We start from the raw sequence: 15,216 nt of genomic DNA on the forward strand, positions 1-15,216 counted from the left end.
ATTACAGGTCATGCGATTGGGGCCATAGATGTTGCTCAAGTGCATACTTTTCAAAATCATCATAATCATAGTATAGAAGATGTGGCTTCATCACAACTTGTGATACGATCGAATCGAGCCTTGCTTATTATTGACAATGTGATTAGGTCTACTCCAGATTATCAACCCTGACAAATTTGTCAAGATTTTGTGAGTTAACATGGAATGAGATTATCCTATAGTCAAGCTTGGCAGTTAAAGGAAAAGACAAAAGAAAGAATTTATGGACTTCCTAAGAATTACTACAAGTTGTTACCTTGGATATGTCAACGGTTATTGCAAACTAATCCAAGAACAATTATGGAAGTCACCCATTCATATGATGATCATTTTGAGAAGTTGTTTATAGCACATGGGTTTCCATTCAAGGTTTTGTAATGGGGTGTCAACCAATTATAGCAATTGACTCATCGCACATGAGTGGTCCATATGGTGGTACATTGTTTTCTGCCTCATCTTATGATGCTAATGATTGCATGTTTCCTTTGGCATTTGGTGTATTGAGTTCAGAAAATTATGAAAATTGGCTATGGTTCTTAGAAAATTTGAAAAAGGTTGTCAAAGTCATAATAATTTCTGGTAGACACCCTGCCCTTCTTCAAAGTGTCCCTGAGGTATTTGGAGTTGAAAATCATGCCTACTGTTATCACCATTTGAAGGAAAACTTCAGTAGTTTCCTTACAAAGTATAACACCAAAGGTACCAAAAACAAAGATCACGCTCTTGAATGGCTTGATAGTGTTGCTTATGCGAGGTTGGATCATGATTATAATATTTTCATGTTTGAGCTAAGGAAATTCAACCCTGCATTAGTTGATTGGGTTGAAGAAAACAGACCTGAGCATTAGGCAATGTCCAAGTTTCGGTATAAAAAAAAAAGGGACAAAATGACGACAAATCTTGCAGAGTCATTTAATGCTTAGGTGAAAATTGAACATCATCACTCTATTTGTAACTTCCTTATAGAGCATATGATAAAGTTGGGCAACATGCTAGTCAAGCATAAAGCAAAATCAATGAATTGGAAGGGACCCATTGGCCTGAAGATTGAAGAGAAAGTGCAAATAAATATTGTTAAAGGTGAGATATTGTCTGTTAGTCCCTTTCTGAATGGTGTTTTTGGAATTTTTTTTATTGGGAAAGCATTCTTAAATATCAACATCATCAACAAAACTTGCACTTGTATGGCTTGGCAAATGACAGGAATCCCATGTGAGCATGCTTGTGCAGTTACACTTTCAATAGGCCAAAATGTATCAGATTTTGTAGAAGATTGGTACAAGTTCTCAAAATAAGAATCGATATACTCGGGCTCTTTTTCTAGTATTGAGACTCATATATGACATGCCAACAATTGATGAAGATGGTATTGTTTGCGACATTACTGGCCATGTATACCATTCTCTCAAGCCTCCACATACTATACATCCTTCTAGGCAGCCAAGGAAAAAGCGAATTGAGTCACAATTCATGGACAAAAAGACAGTATATTGTTCTCGTTGTCATGGAGTTGGTCACAATCACAAAACTTGCAAGAATCCAATCTCTTGATTAATGTGTTTTCTTTTTAATCTTTACTTAATTGCTATTTCATAATAAACTTCATTGGTACTCGTTAAATTTTCATTTAATTGTTATTTGATAATAAAGGCATTGATATTTTTCAATTTATTTAATTGTTATTTTGTAATAGACATGACTACAAAAAGACTAAAGTCTTTATTTTATCAAATTTATTATTTTGTAATGGATTTATTATTGTCATTTATGCAATTATTTTATTGGTAAAGGATAATTTTCAGTTTTTAAACATGGTTTAGTCTTTCAGTGTGCTGTAATTATCTTATAGGTATTGATGTTCAGGTTTTCTTCTCACAAACCAGTGATTCTTTTATAAGGAGTTCTACTTCTTCAGTTTATATGACATATATCATCATAATTGTCTTATGTGCATCACAAATTGGGGACATTCCTGATGCTGAGATAAAGCCTCCTGACAATGTGCTATTAGTTTGTAAACTGAATCCGGTTACTGAAGTTGAGTGTTTCTCTTATCATAGCATTTATAGGGATGCCTACTATGGCCATGACTCTCAATATCTTACTGTACATGGAATTATTTCTACCATCTTGGTAGCAACAATTATATCAGCACCCTTAAGAAGCATGGGCTCAGCCAGGATCCACCTAGAAGAAAATGATAGAGAATTTTATTGTAGTTCAACCCAGGTAGTCCTTCAAATGATTCCATCTCTATGTGATGTAGACAAAGTGACCCACCTTAGGTTGGAAGCATAGTGGAATTTCATTCTTTCCTTCAATATCATATTTAAGCTAAAAATGTTACCAGAGAATATTTCTGGGCGGTTGTCGTGTTGAAGCATCGCCATGGTTTTTACTTTTTAGTGTCTGAATTCAAATTCATTGAATCCATGTGAGTGATAGTGTAAACAATTCAATTTTGTACCTGCTATATATATGCTATCTATACCACTTGTTACTTCCAAAAGATGACTGATTTGTTTGTTTACAATTGTAATCTTCCTTCTTTCCCATTTCTTTTTATTACCATGTATGAGAGATTACAATTAATGACATGAACTAACTGTTCATTTGAATACTTAACTATTTATTTATTTTTAATTAAGGTGTTTCGTTTTGCATCCCTTTATTTGCTTGGTGATCTTATTCTTCATATTCTTTTTTTATCTTAAAGGTTTTCATTTACTCGATGAAGTAGGTATCATGTCTTATGAGGGTTCTCTTTTTCAGATCCCTTGTGGAGTGGTCCAAACAGTTGCTGTATTCAAAGATTCCCTCTCATCGAAATTTTGTGGACTCTTTATTGTGGCTAGCCTTACACTTTTCTAGGTTTTTTTTTTTTTCCTAGTGCTTGGGTTGGTTTTTTGGTGTATATTGCCTGGATACGTTGGGTGCGCCCCCGTTTTTGGCGCTTCTTAATACAACCTTTTATCTATAAAAAAAAAATAAAAAAGTAGGTGTCATGTCTTTGTAATCTTGTCTTCGTTGCTGTGCATATTGGTATAATATAATCATTTTGGGCTGATTTATTTAATATTAAAAAAATTTCATTAAGTAAATAAATTTCAAATCAACTTGTACTTGATACATGTATGCACTCTATAAATTGACATTTTTACAAACACACCAAGCTATTATATTATTGAAGAACATGTTTAAGGAGTTTGTCCTATTCTAACATACAAAAGAATTGGTTAAAAAGGTGGTGAACAAATTGAATAAGGTTAATTAAAAAAAAGTAATAGTCTTAGAGATGAATGTTTAGACCCATTGGCATACACATCATAAATATGCAGAAGTGGGTGACCTCATGACTGCATTTCTTTTGCTAAATTAGTTTTATAAAAACCCACCAACCATTGTAAATTCATATTGGTACTTCATTTGGCTTCTAATAAGGTTAATTTATAGCATAGACCATGCTAGGAAGATGTTAGGATACCTAAGAACTGTCAATTTCATTCAAAAGTTCAAAATTATACACATTAGGTGTTGTCATAATATGGCAGTGCTAATGGATTTGTGTTATAAGTGTAGTGCATTTGTGTCATACCCATTGCTTTTTGAGAAAATAAATGCTCTTAGTGATGCTTATTTATATCCCATTAACATTGCAAATAGGGATATAACATTGCAAATAGAACACTAAGTTAGGACAAGAAAAAACATATTTTATTTCAACATAGAGTAATGAAAAAATATATTCAAAAATAAAATAAATAAATAAACACACATTATTTCCTTGGTGATAAAATATAGAGCACATTTATTTTTTTCTTATCTTCTTGTTATATTTATTCACTTCTTTAAATGACATACTTTTTGTTATGTTAATCACATTATTTCAAATAGGAGCCATTGTCAATTTAGAAGCTCATTACTATGATGGTATCCTTGTGTTCTTCCTTTTACATTTGTCTTTGGCCTTAAAAAGGGAAGGTGTATACTTAGTTCTTTGCTCTCCTTCGTCTTTAGTTTTAAGCTAACATCTATATGCTTGTATAAATTGATCTTATACAATTATTTAAAAGATATGATTATTTGTTCAAACTACAATTTTTTACATTAATGCCAATTCTAGAAAGCAAGGAGTTTGGATAAAGATTATATGCACACTCTTTCTGCAAATGTTTTATATTTTTCTTGTGACTTCACAAACTAATTAATAGAAACAAGTAATTGAGTTGCTTCTTCCTTTTGTTTTGACCATATTTTCTTGGTGAGTTGTGAGTCATATGATTAAAGTTTTCCATTGCTTTGAACTTTTTGTTATGCAAAAAAGGTTGAAACTAAGGTTTGCGAAGTTTCTAAATTATTATAGTAGTGTAGGATTGAGTAGAGCTACACCTTCCAATTAGTAGTCCTTATAAAGGATTTAATTTGTAGAAACCTATTTGTGTTTGTCTCCCTCACACCAGAAATAGTTATTCCATAGATAAGAGTGTTGGGTTTTTCCTCATGTGAAAGGCCCAAATTAAGAGCCCAAAATTTAAGGCCTCTTAGGCCTTTATATAATAGGGGTAGAAAAAGAATCATTTTTCTTCTTCTTCTTCCAATTTTTTGCAGCCACCGGAGGTAGGAGAAAAGAGAGAGAAAGGGGAGAACCACCATTTTTGAAGTTAGAGAGAAAAATTCACTTTTTTTCTTCACTGCCCAGATTTCATCAAAGGTCCGATCCCGCTTCGTCTGTGGGCCGATCGACCTGAAATTTGGAAGAGAGGTTCATGACTCATTGATCTTCATTCTGAACGGTGGAGATCGGATTTGGAGATCCATATGGTCGTCTTTCAGTCTAAGAACAGAGCCTCCATTTTGATGCATTTTCTGTCTGGACAGTTTTGATCATGAACTCCGATCAAGGTTAATCCGTGGTTTGATTGAGCCGATTTTTGGAGAGCACGTTCAGAACTCATTGGTCTTCATTCTGAACGGTGGAGATTGGATTTGGAGTTCTGAAAAGTTATATTTTAGTCCGAGAACAGTGGTATGTTTGGTGAGATCTCTCCATTGTTTTTATACAAAGTTGTTGAAATTGCCAAGATCAATTTGTCTTGAGATATGATTAATGTATGTCTCTAGTTTTATCTAGAGAGAATTGTGTGACCCATTAATTATATTTGTGGAGTTTTTAAGTGGCCTAAGGGTCTCATGGTTTTTACTTCTCATATTGGAGAAGGTTTTCACGCTAAAATTATTGGTGTTCATATACTTGTTGATTGGGTGAATTCATGTTGCTCTATTTGATTGATTCCTATTAGGTTCTCACAAGAGGGGATAAAACTTGGTTGTGCATTATTTGTGTTTATCCCATCAAAGAGTGCTTTTTGAGACATGGTTGTAAGGGTAGACAATGATTTATATAATTCTCAATCTAATGTTTCCTAAAGTTTGTCTTATAGCTAGATATCTTGTCGGTAATTTTTGAATTTTTATTTTCGATCTCAAGTGACAAAACTTTGCAGTTTTTGAAAATAATCATACGATAGCGGAAAAGCATGTAATTCATAAAAGCATATAGTGACCTTATAATCCCTTTTGAATACATTTGAAAACGATTACATAGATAAAAAATTAAAAAAAAAAAAACATTTAAATGCAAGTTTAAGACAAACAACATAGTGTAATTCCTAGATTATATGCAAAGAGAAGAACTAGGTGCAACGGTAAAATGGGATATTTTATTTCTTATGTAAGTGATGAAGAAGAGGAAAAAAGTTGAAATCGATCCAAAATGAAAGTTGGTTAGGGGAATGGAAAAATACAAGGCAAATTTGTTTTAATGTAGGATATATGACCTAATTAAAGTTTAGCTTCAAACCCAATTATAATCCAAATTAATGTGAATACAAATATTCCATAACACGACAAGAGTGATAACATGTATAAGACACAATGAAAAGAAAATTAAATGCAGCTTACAATAAAATATTCATATTAAACCTAAACACACAAAATGAACCCTAGAAATTCACACCTACATGAAACCCTAACAACTGAATTCAAAAAGGATATCTCATATATACAATACCTTAGAATTGAAATCACAAAAAAGAGGACTTCTCAAATATAAATGAAAAGATTTAGATGAAAAAGATATCAACATACTGTTATGACGATGACATTGACGATAATGACAAGGATACCATGATGATATCGAAAATATCATAAGAAGGCAAGGACAAAGCAGACACAATAATTATTCAAGCCTTCACTGTGGGTAGGGATGGCAATGGGCAGGTCATTTTGGGTACCCGCCCCACCCCTAATGGGACGGAATATTATTTTCCTAAACGGGTATGGGACAGGTTTGAGATTTTTTTTGAAACCCGGGGCTGGTTCGGATATCACCCCACCCCGCCCCGCCCCGCCCCACCCCACCCCACCCTACCCCGATTATATATAAAATTAAAATTAAAATTAAAATTATTTTAAAATTTAAAATTATTTTAAAATTTAAAATTATTTTAATTTAATTTTTATTTTATTATTTTTAATATATAGATAATAATAAATTATTTTTAATAAAATAAGTTATAAAAAATATAATAATTTAATTATTTATAAAATATAATTAAAAATTTTAAAAGTAATTTAAAAAAATTAAAATTAAAATTAAATAAAAAGTTAAACGGGGCGGGTATGGGAATGTAGCATACCTGCCCGCCCTACCCCGCCCCGCCCCGCCCCGTCCCGCCCTGTTTAATTTTTTAAATGGGACGGGATGGGTATTGCTTTAAATAAACGGGGCGGGGTTGGGAGGTGGGCGCCCCGCCCCGAACCCGCCCCGTTGCCATCCCTAACTGTGGGTACCTTCAACAACATGATAATAGGAAGAAAAAAAAATGAAAGTTATTTTTGAAGTCTTGAAGCAAGGAAAATTTTTTTTCTTTCTTATTTCTAACAAGTAATATTTCATAACATCAATCAAAGAACAAATAAGTCATGTGATAAATTTAATTATTCACAAGAATTTATCAAATAAGTGACCCTTATGGATCCTTATCACCTCCCGCTCGCCTTATTTGACAATTTTGGCTTTTCTATTTGGCCACATGTTGTTTTGCTATTGAAAACAACTATTAAGAAGTGTAATTTAAGTAAACCCCTTTTAATTTGGTGTAAAATTAACTTAAATCATACACCTGACACCCACATGTTTCTTACGCGTCCTACCATCATATCCATAGAAACGACGTCATCTAGGAATTGTCCTTGAAGAAGCTAAACTTAGGGATGACAAATTTTGATACATTTTGCCAACATAACTTAAATCCAACATACTTTTCATGAGCTTAAGTTGAATATAATTGAGTTGGGTTAAATTCATGTTGACTTCAATAACTTGTTTAATAAATAGGTAGTTATTGGGTTAAACCGCATAACACGAATTTGGCTTGAATCTACTTATTTAATAATCCCGTTAATTAACTTAATTATAACTTTAAACTATTTAAGTCATATTTTACTTACTTGAATTTGTTTTTAAATAAATTCGTAAATTAAATTATAAATATATTTGGTTGAAACATTAATCATATGAGCTTATGGGAGTCATAACTCAATTTGATTATTAAATAGAACGATATGATTTTTAAATGGATTATATTACTTGTTACTGGATTAATCAAGTAGTACCATTAGTTTATGTTACCTGATTAATAATTAGTACCATTTAAGCTTATGTCTTCGACGGGATTAATGTGTGTCAGCTGGGCTTTCACACCACACATGAACAACACCCATCAAGAGGAACTCCCACCCCTACCCAGACTAATCCAAGATTGGAGATAGGCGAGACGGAGAGAACGAGAGACAGCACTAGGGCAAAATCCGAGGAGAGGAATTAGGAGAGGGAGAATGGCGTTGGTCTGGTTTGAAGCGACTCTTCCTCTGGAATCATTGCTGGAATGATCTGCATCATGGGTAATGCTCAGTACGCTTTTCTCTTATTTTATTTTATTTTTCTTCACAGATCCAGAACCCCCTCTTCTTTTCATTTTCTGTTTTTTTTTTCTTCCAAATTTCTGCAGCCGAAGCACATATGTAACGGGGGGATGTGACTATACAGAGAAGGGACACGAAGCTGCCTCATTAAATTAGCCCTAATCCCTGGTACTTCTTCCTTTCAACTTTGTCATTTCTTGCGCTTTTTGATTGTGATTGTGGTTTTTTCTTCTTCTAAATATTGAGTAAAAGATTGATTCAATATATACCATTAGGAATGAGAAGTGTTATTGTATTAAGCAAGAGAATTTACATGGATAAAACCCAAACATGGGAAGTAGGTTAAAGCTTAGGGGGCATGTGATGCTCGACGCAGTCAACAAGACAGATGACTGCTTTCTTAGCGAACATGTTGCTACTATGATTACCGGATGTGGGTTTTGAGGAATAGAATCAGCCCAAAACTCTGTGGAAATCCCCAAATCTTTGGACCCAATTGACATATACTTATGATCCTCTCCCTTCATTGGCAACGCAAGAAAGAATTATCTCCGTGTCTTGAGACTTGGGATTCCCAACTCTCCGGAGCACTATTCGGACCTTCTAGTTATGCTGGAATTTTTGCTTTGATATCTAGGCCAAACTCAGTTATCTTCAAGAGCTTGGATAATCGTAACTGTGTGATTCTGTATGAGTGTGCCAATTTCCATTTGACATGAGTTCCCCAAGGAGCAATTCTTGAAGTTGAGCTTCAAGGTACCTTCAGACAGAGGAGTCATTGCACCTTGATCTCCACCACTCTCCTATGTGAGAGGTATACTAATCTCTATTCTCAACACCCCACCTGATGGAAAAAAAAACTTAGGGAACTCGAGAAACCCAGAAACATCCTTTTGGGTTGGCAGGGATACTTTGTTGGGAAAAAGAGGAAGAAAGCTTGGAGAGCCGCTCTATTGTGCTTATTTTGGGCAAACCAAGAGGGAGGGAAATAGGAGAGATTTTGAAAACATTGAAAATGGGATTAAGCAATCAAACATTCCTTTATGTATAATTTCTTGGTGCAGGTCAGAGTGTATATAGATGATTACTCAATGTCCATGTTGGACTTCATTGATTGGCTCAGCACTAAGTAGGGAGAGAGTGTTGTTTTTTGTATCTCTCCTCGCTTTATTTTGGCCTTTTGGCATCTTTTGTACACCATATATACTTTTTGTGCACTTTTTTAGTAGATGTTTTTAATAGAATTGATCTTTGCCTAGAAAAAAGAAAAAAAAAAATCTTCAGTGACAGACATCCAGGAAGTTATTACAAAAAAAAAAAAAAAGAGCTTCTTTTGCTGATCCGTTAGCATTCTTGTTCTGTCCTAAAAGTCTGGCATTTTTTCTCTTACCAAATGACCCATAATGTTTCTAGAATAACCTTTCTCCGTAAAACCATCTTCCTGTGACTGCTTCTAAACCCCTGGAAGAGATAGTTGACATGTCTGAAATGGAAACATGGATTGTTTTTACAGAGTTGATACAAGATAATGGTTAACCAGCCAATGGTGGTAGGATTTAGACAAAGGTGGAATTTAGAAGTCAGTGGGCACTGTTATATTGAAAGAAGATTCTATGTTGAGGATAGACTTTATGACTGGAAAGTATTCTAAAATATGCGTAGAAATTCAGGATAAGTTTGTTCTTCTGATAAATTAATCTGCACATTGAGACTTTATAGACTAAGGATACATGAAAGACTCAAAGGCGCATTCTTGTGATTTTATACCAGACTTAAGGTGGACTGTATTAAATGGATTAGATTTATAGTTAAGTGGGCATATGGTACAATATATGCAAAGTGATGTAGCACAGTTTGAGTCATAAGCTGCCATCTCTGGTTTCAGAAACTAACTATTTTGTGGTTGTGTGCATAAGTATCATTTCAATATCCTGATAATATAAAATTGACTGGTGAGCTTTCATTTTTTCCTAGTACTGCTGAGCCCTCCTTCTTGCTTCTTGTACCTTGAAAGCTTTAACCATATTGCTCCTCCTTGGTGTAATACCTGTTAATTGTCTTCTTCCTCTCATATTTTTGGCGTGCCCTTCCAAGTTCTACCATATGCATTCTTTATTGTTGAATTCTTCAATTATCTACACATAAGCACATGTCAAAGGCAGTGAGCCTTAATATATGGGAGACATACACAGAATACCTAAAAGAAAGGATATGTGATTCATAATAAAAGAAAGCAACAGACAAGAAAAACACAATCTATGAAACAAAAAACAGAACAGATGAAGGCGAGATTCCCCTCCATGAAAAAGGCCATCAATGAAGTCCCTAAAGGAATAGTTCTGGGCTTATCTTAAGGTTGAAGTCCAAAGGCACAAGGATGTAGCCAGGTTGCCTTCAGCCTTGTAATTGTATACTTGTCCCTCAAAAATCCTTCTCTTGTGCTCATTCTAAAGGGCCAAAATGAACATAAAGGTAGGTCTCCACTCTTACATTTTATTTATTACACACTTCCCATGCCAATTGGTAATGACTTCCTATACCAGTCAGGAGGCACTTGCACTGCACTGAAGAGTAATAAAAAAATAATAATTAAGTTTGGAGCTGTATACTCATTGGATAATGGGAAAGAATGTGGTTGTGTGACTTCTTATTCCTTCTGCACAAACTACAGTTATTTGCATAGTAGAAGCCCCACTTCATCAACTGTTCAATGGTAAAGATTTCCCCATTCTGCTTTCCGCAGAAGGAACATCACTTTGGATGGAACAATTGCCAACCAAATTTCTTAAGTTGGAAACTTCCTGCCCACTTAAAATTGTTGGATAACTTTCTATCCCCTCATAATGCTCTTCAACGATCCTTGGGGAAATTTACTGCTTTTATTAATTTAATTTAATTTAATTTTATCTCCCAGGCTCTCCTGGAAGAAACAAAAGGAGCTGTGGTTAATAAGAAACCTCTCTTGTCTCTGGTAGATTGAATTTTATGAGTTTAATGGATTTAGGATCAATTCAAATGTGGGAAAGTTCTCAAAATTTTCATGACAATCAGATGCAAGCTTTAAAAAATTTATCCATATGTGCCATATTGTTTGCATTGAATTTCTGGTCTAATAACTTTCATCCTCTTCTTTGTTGTGTTAGAGCTCATTCTCATAAAGTACAAAGTTGGTTAGTAGCTAGTGTGATTTTTTCCTCTTGCTGATTTGGCATGCGCTATGTTGTGTTTGAAACAGGTCAGCAACTAGGTGGACCATTATGGTGTTTGTCATTTTATGACATCAAAATAGCAGAAAAATTGAATTACAAAATAGGGGAAGGATACTTTGGCTGGTTGACTCCATCAACTCTGAAATTGACATGGATGGCAAAAATTGTTAGCTTTTTATTTCTTGGATTGTCCGATGCCGAAAAGGCTTTTTAAAAAATAACCTGCCAGTTCGTTCACCTTTGAATCCTTGAACTGTTCTCTTATTGAATCTTATGTTTTGGACTTGATAATTGTATAGTGTTAAAAACATGCAAAAAGACTGACTCTAAATAAGACGGGCACAGTTTTTGCTATGCATCAACCTTTAAAAAGCAAGAAAAATGACACTAACTTTGCTTTACCCTCTGTTCTCTACAGTTGAGCAAGGGCAGGATGTTGGTGCTTCTGGGTTTGAAGGAAGAGTATTGAGCATGCAAATGGCTCGAAGAAATTTGCTTGCTCTTGAATCATAATTGTCTGCCATTGCGCCCAAAACTGGCCTCTGATGTAATGACTTTGTGGGGAACTTGTTACTTTTTGTGCATATTGTCAACAAATAAGCTTTTAGGATCAAGGTGCATTGGTTACAAGCTCCAAAAAAATAGCATTCTTGCTGCCTGGTCTTGACTTACACATTGGGTCAATGTGCTTTGAATTAATATGGAATTTGAAATTTTAGCTTTGCAAAATAATGTGGGTGCATTTGGGGCGATCTCGATAATCTCCCTGGAGCTTGATTGGAAGTAAGAGTCTGTTCTGTTTCCAAGCAACTCTTGGAAAGATTATGGTGGGATCTTGATGTTTGGGAACGCCTTTCTTACAAAGATTAGGTGTGTCAAAATTTTAAAAAGTGCTTTTTTAATTTTAAAAAGCGCTTTTATATTATATAACACATCATTAATTTTTGAAAACTATTTTTAAAATTATAAAGAATTACTTCAAACAATTCTTTCAAAATTACCATTATATTATATACAACAGCATTAAAAAAAAAGTGTCAAAAGTTTTTTTATTTATTTAAATATTAAATGATTTTTTTTTAAAGGTATTTAATTGGAGTGTCGTTAACGTTCTAATCAAAATTACTTCTAAATGGGCTTTAAATAATTGCACAAGTGGCTTCTAAAGCTATATTTTTAAAACGCCCTTTCTAGAATAACCCTGGAATCAATGCTTCACCAAGCCCCTAATCTAAGGGATTGTTTATTTTTTTGGGAGATATGGAATTTACTTTTTAAATGTTTTTAGGGGGAAAGAAGAAGGAAGATTAGGCATTAAAGCAGTCAAACATTCCATGAAAGTAAACATTAGCAAATGTAAGGGGATGCTATTGGATATGGATTGTTCTAATGATGTGAATGATTCTCTTTTTGACCCTACTCCATTAAAACTCACAGTCAAAATCTACCTCTGGATTATAGGGTTTGAACCTCACAGCCTCCTTTTATTGGCATATTTTATGGAATTCAAGGATTCTCTACACCCCCATCAACTGTAGTTGAAAATTGAATTTATGTTCATCTTGTCATAACAATTCACATAATATCCCTGTTTTGAGATTCCCGAGTGTTAAAAAAATTATAAGTACTTTTTAAAATTACTCTCAAATAAAATTTAAAATTTATTTAAAAAATTATTTTATATTTTTAAAATAAAAAATTTATTTTTCCAGACTCTAAACACACCTTCCACAATTTTTTTAAACATAGATTTCGTATGTTAAAAACTATTTGAAAGTTGTAGGAATTTTTGAAAACGATGGTGACAAAGAAGTGTATAGGGAATGGTTTTTTTTTGGAGGAGATCTCCATTAATGACAGAAGAAAAAAAAACACAAAAAACAAAAAGAAAAAAGAGGAGTAAGATCAAATTGTGATAATGAGTCATAATGAATGAGTGAGATGAAATTGAGAGATCCAGCAATATTGGGGTGTATAAGGGGCATGTGAGGATTCTAGAAAAATTGACAGATATGGTATAGAATCAAATGATCAAGTGTCCTAGCAACCAAAAATAGGTATTGATGGGCAATGCAGTTGGGGTTAGACAAGTTTCCCAATCACAATAGTTTTATATTTCATTATTACTCGTACAACTAGCTTTGGAAAATTATTACTACTCATGCTTCTCCATCTTCAATCTTCATCACATGACTGAATGATTTTATTTGGGATTTTCCGGGAAAACAAACATAGCCTTTTACCAAATTTTGCATGTCACCCCTCCCAAAATGACAACGAGGAGAAGTGGAGTATGTTCCAAGTTCCAACCAAAATGGCAACAAGCCCAGTTGAAACAGTAAGGCATAAATAAATGGCAAAGGCAATTTTCCTCCACAATCCCAAAGACAAAACATGGCAAAATAAGAAGGAAAAGGGCCTTGTCAGGTATGAGTGCCTTTATGCCTTTTTAGTTTTTTATAGAAACCTTCAAAACCCACAACCACACTCTCTCTTTCCTCTCTCTCAAACCATTTATTTATTTAGTCCAAATACTCCCTCCTCTCTCTTCTCTCCTTTCCCTCTCTATATAGAAACATCTAGGGTTTGCAACAGTGAATCTTCCTCAGTTTCTGAAAATATCTTGTAAGGGTCTTTCCTTCCTTGCTCCATCATCAACCTTAGCTAGGGTTTCAATTTGCTCATGCTTTTATTCGTGTTGCATGCATGAAGTCCAAATTGGGTCTCTCTTTCTCTCCCTCTCTCTCTTTTTTCTTTTCTTCTGCGTGTTTTGTTTGTTTTCTTTTTGTTTTATTTATTTTGCCTTTTTTGGGTTTGTTTGTGTTCGGAATTGGGGTTGTTATTAGAAAAGAAGGGGTTGTGGTGGGTTCGTACAGTTGTTCGTTTGGTTCATGAGAATGAAAATTTGGAGCTTATTCTTGTTCCGACATTTCGTGTGGAGTGTGAATTGAGTTTTTCTTTTTTGTTTCACTATGTTTGCAACTGGAACTGTTATTATAAAACATGTAAGGGTTTTGTGTGCGGTATGATCAGCTGTTTATGGCAAAAGCGGGGGAAGAAAACAGTATGAAAATTTGGGGATTGTTCTGGTTGTTACATATTGCATTAAGTTTGAATTGGGTTTTTATTTTTTCATCTGTGTCTTCGGGATTTGAATTTATTATTAGAAAAGGCGGATTTCTGGTGCGGCCCGATCAGAGTGTTTGGTTGCTAAGAAAAGTGAGGGAGAGAAGAAAACAGAATAAAATTTTGGAGCTTACTCTTGCTATTGAATTTTTGCATGAAGGTTGAAGGTTTTTTCTTTTCATTTCTCCAAGTTTTGTTTGGTTTCCGGGAAAACCCAAGGAGATTAGAAATTAGAAACGAATTTTAGAGCTTATTCTTATTTGCACAGACTTTGAAATTTCCTTTCTTCATTTCTGTGTTTGGAACTGGAATTGTAATAGGAAAACACTATATATGGTGAAATTTGATCAGTTGTTTGTTCAGTTGCTGAGGAAACTGAGGGAGAGAAGAAAATAGAATGAGAATGTGGAGCTTATTCTTGTTCTTAGATTTTGAATAAAGTTTGATTTTTTTTTTCCTTCTCATTTCTTTGTGTTTGGAATTAGTATCATCATTGGAAAATATATTGAGATTTATGTGGTGTTTGAACAGTTGTTAGGTTTTTGGGATAAGTGAGGAGAGAAGAAAATAAAATAAGTTTTGGAGCGTGTTCTTACATTTTGCATGGAGTTTTAATTGGTATTATTATTGGAAATATATATAAGGATATGCAGTGGTTTGATTGGTTGTTGTTTGATCTGTGAGAGAAGTGAGGGAGAAGAAAATAAAATTACTCTTGTTCTTACATTTGCATGAAGCCTGGTCTTATTTTATTTTATTTATTTTTTCTGTGTTGAGTCTCCATGTTTGAAATTGGTGTTTTATTAGAAAAAATGGATTTAGGCTGAGCTTTGATCAGTTGTTTGTTTGGTTTCTG

The 15,216-nt window shown here is 34.0% G+C and overlaps 1 long non-coding RNA gene across 2 annotated transcripts; it reads left to right on the top strand.

Moving 5' to 3' along the window:
• The first annotated feature begins 4,765 nt into the window (after nt 1–4,765).
• Nucleotides 4,766–11,963, top strand: LOC117914102. Of its 2 annotated transcripts, XR_004651222.1 has the most exons (5): nt 4,766–5,065; nt 7,791–8,004; nt 8,112–8,193; nt 11,261–11,462; nt 11,653–11,963. It is a non-coding gene; the product is annotated as an uncharacterized LOC117914102 (long non-coding RNA). The 2 variants fall into 2 exon arrangements; XR_004651223.1 differs by lacking the exon at nt 11,261–11,462 and having other exon boundaries at nt 4,811–5,065.
• The last annotated feature ends 3,253 nt before the right edge of the window (nt 11,964–15,216 follow it).

This window comes from Vitis riparia, chromosome 5 (assembly GCF_004353265.1).
Source record: "Vitis riparia cultivar Riparia Gloire de Montpellier isolate 1030 chromosome 5, EGFV_Vit.rip_1.0, whole genome shotgun sequence".
In the NCBI taxonomy this organism is placed as follows: Eukaryota; Viridiplantae; Streptophyta; class Magnoliopsida; order Vitales; family Vitaceae; genus Vitis; species Vitis riparia.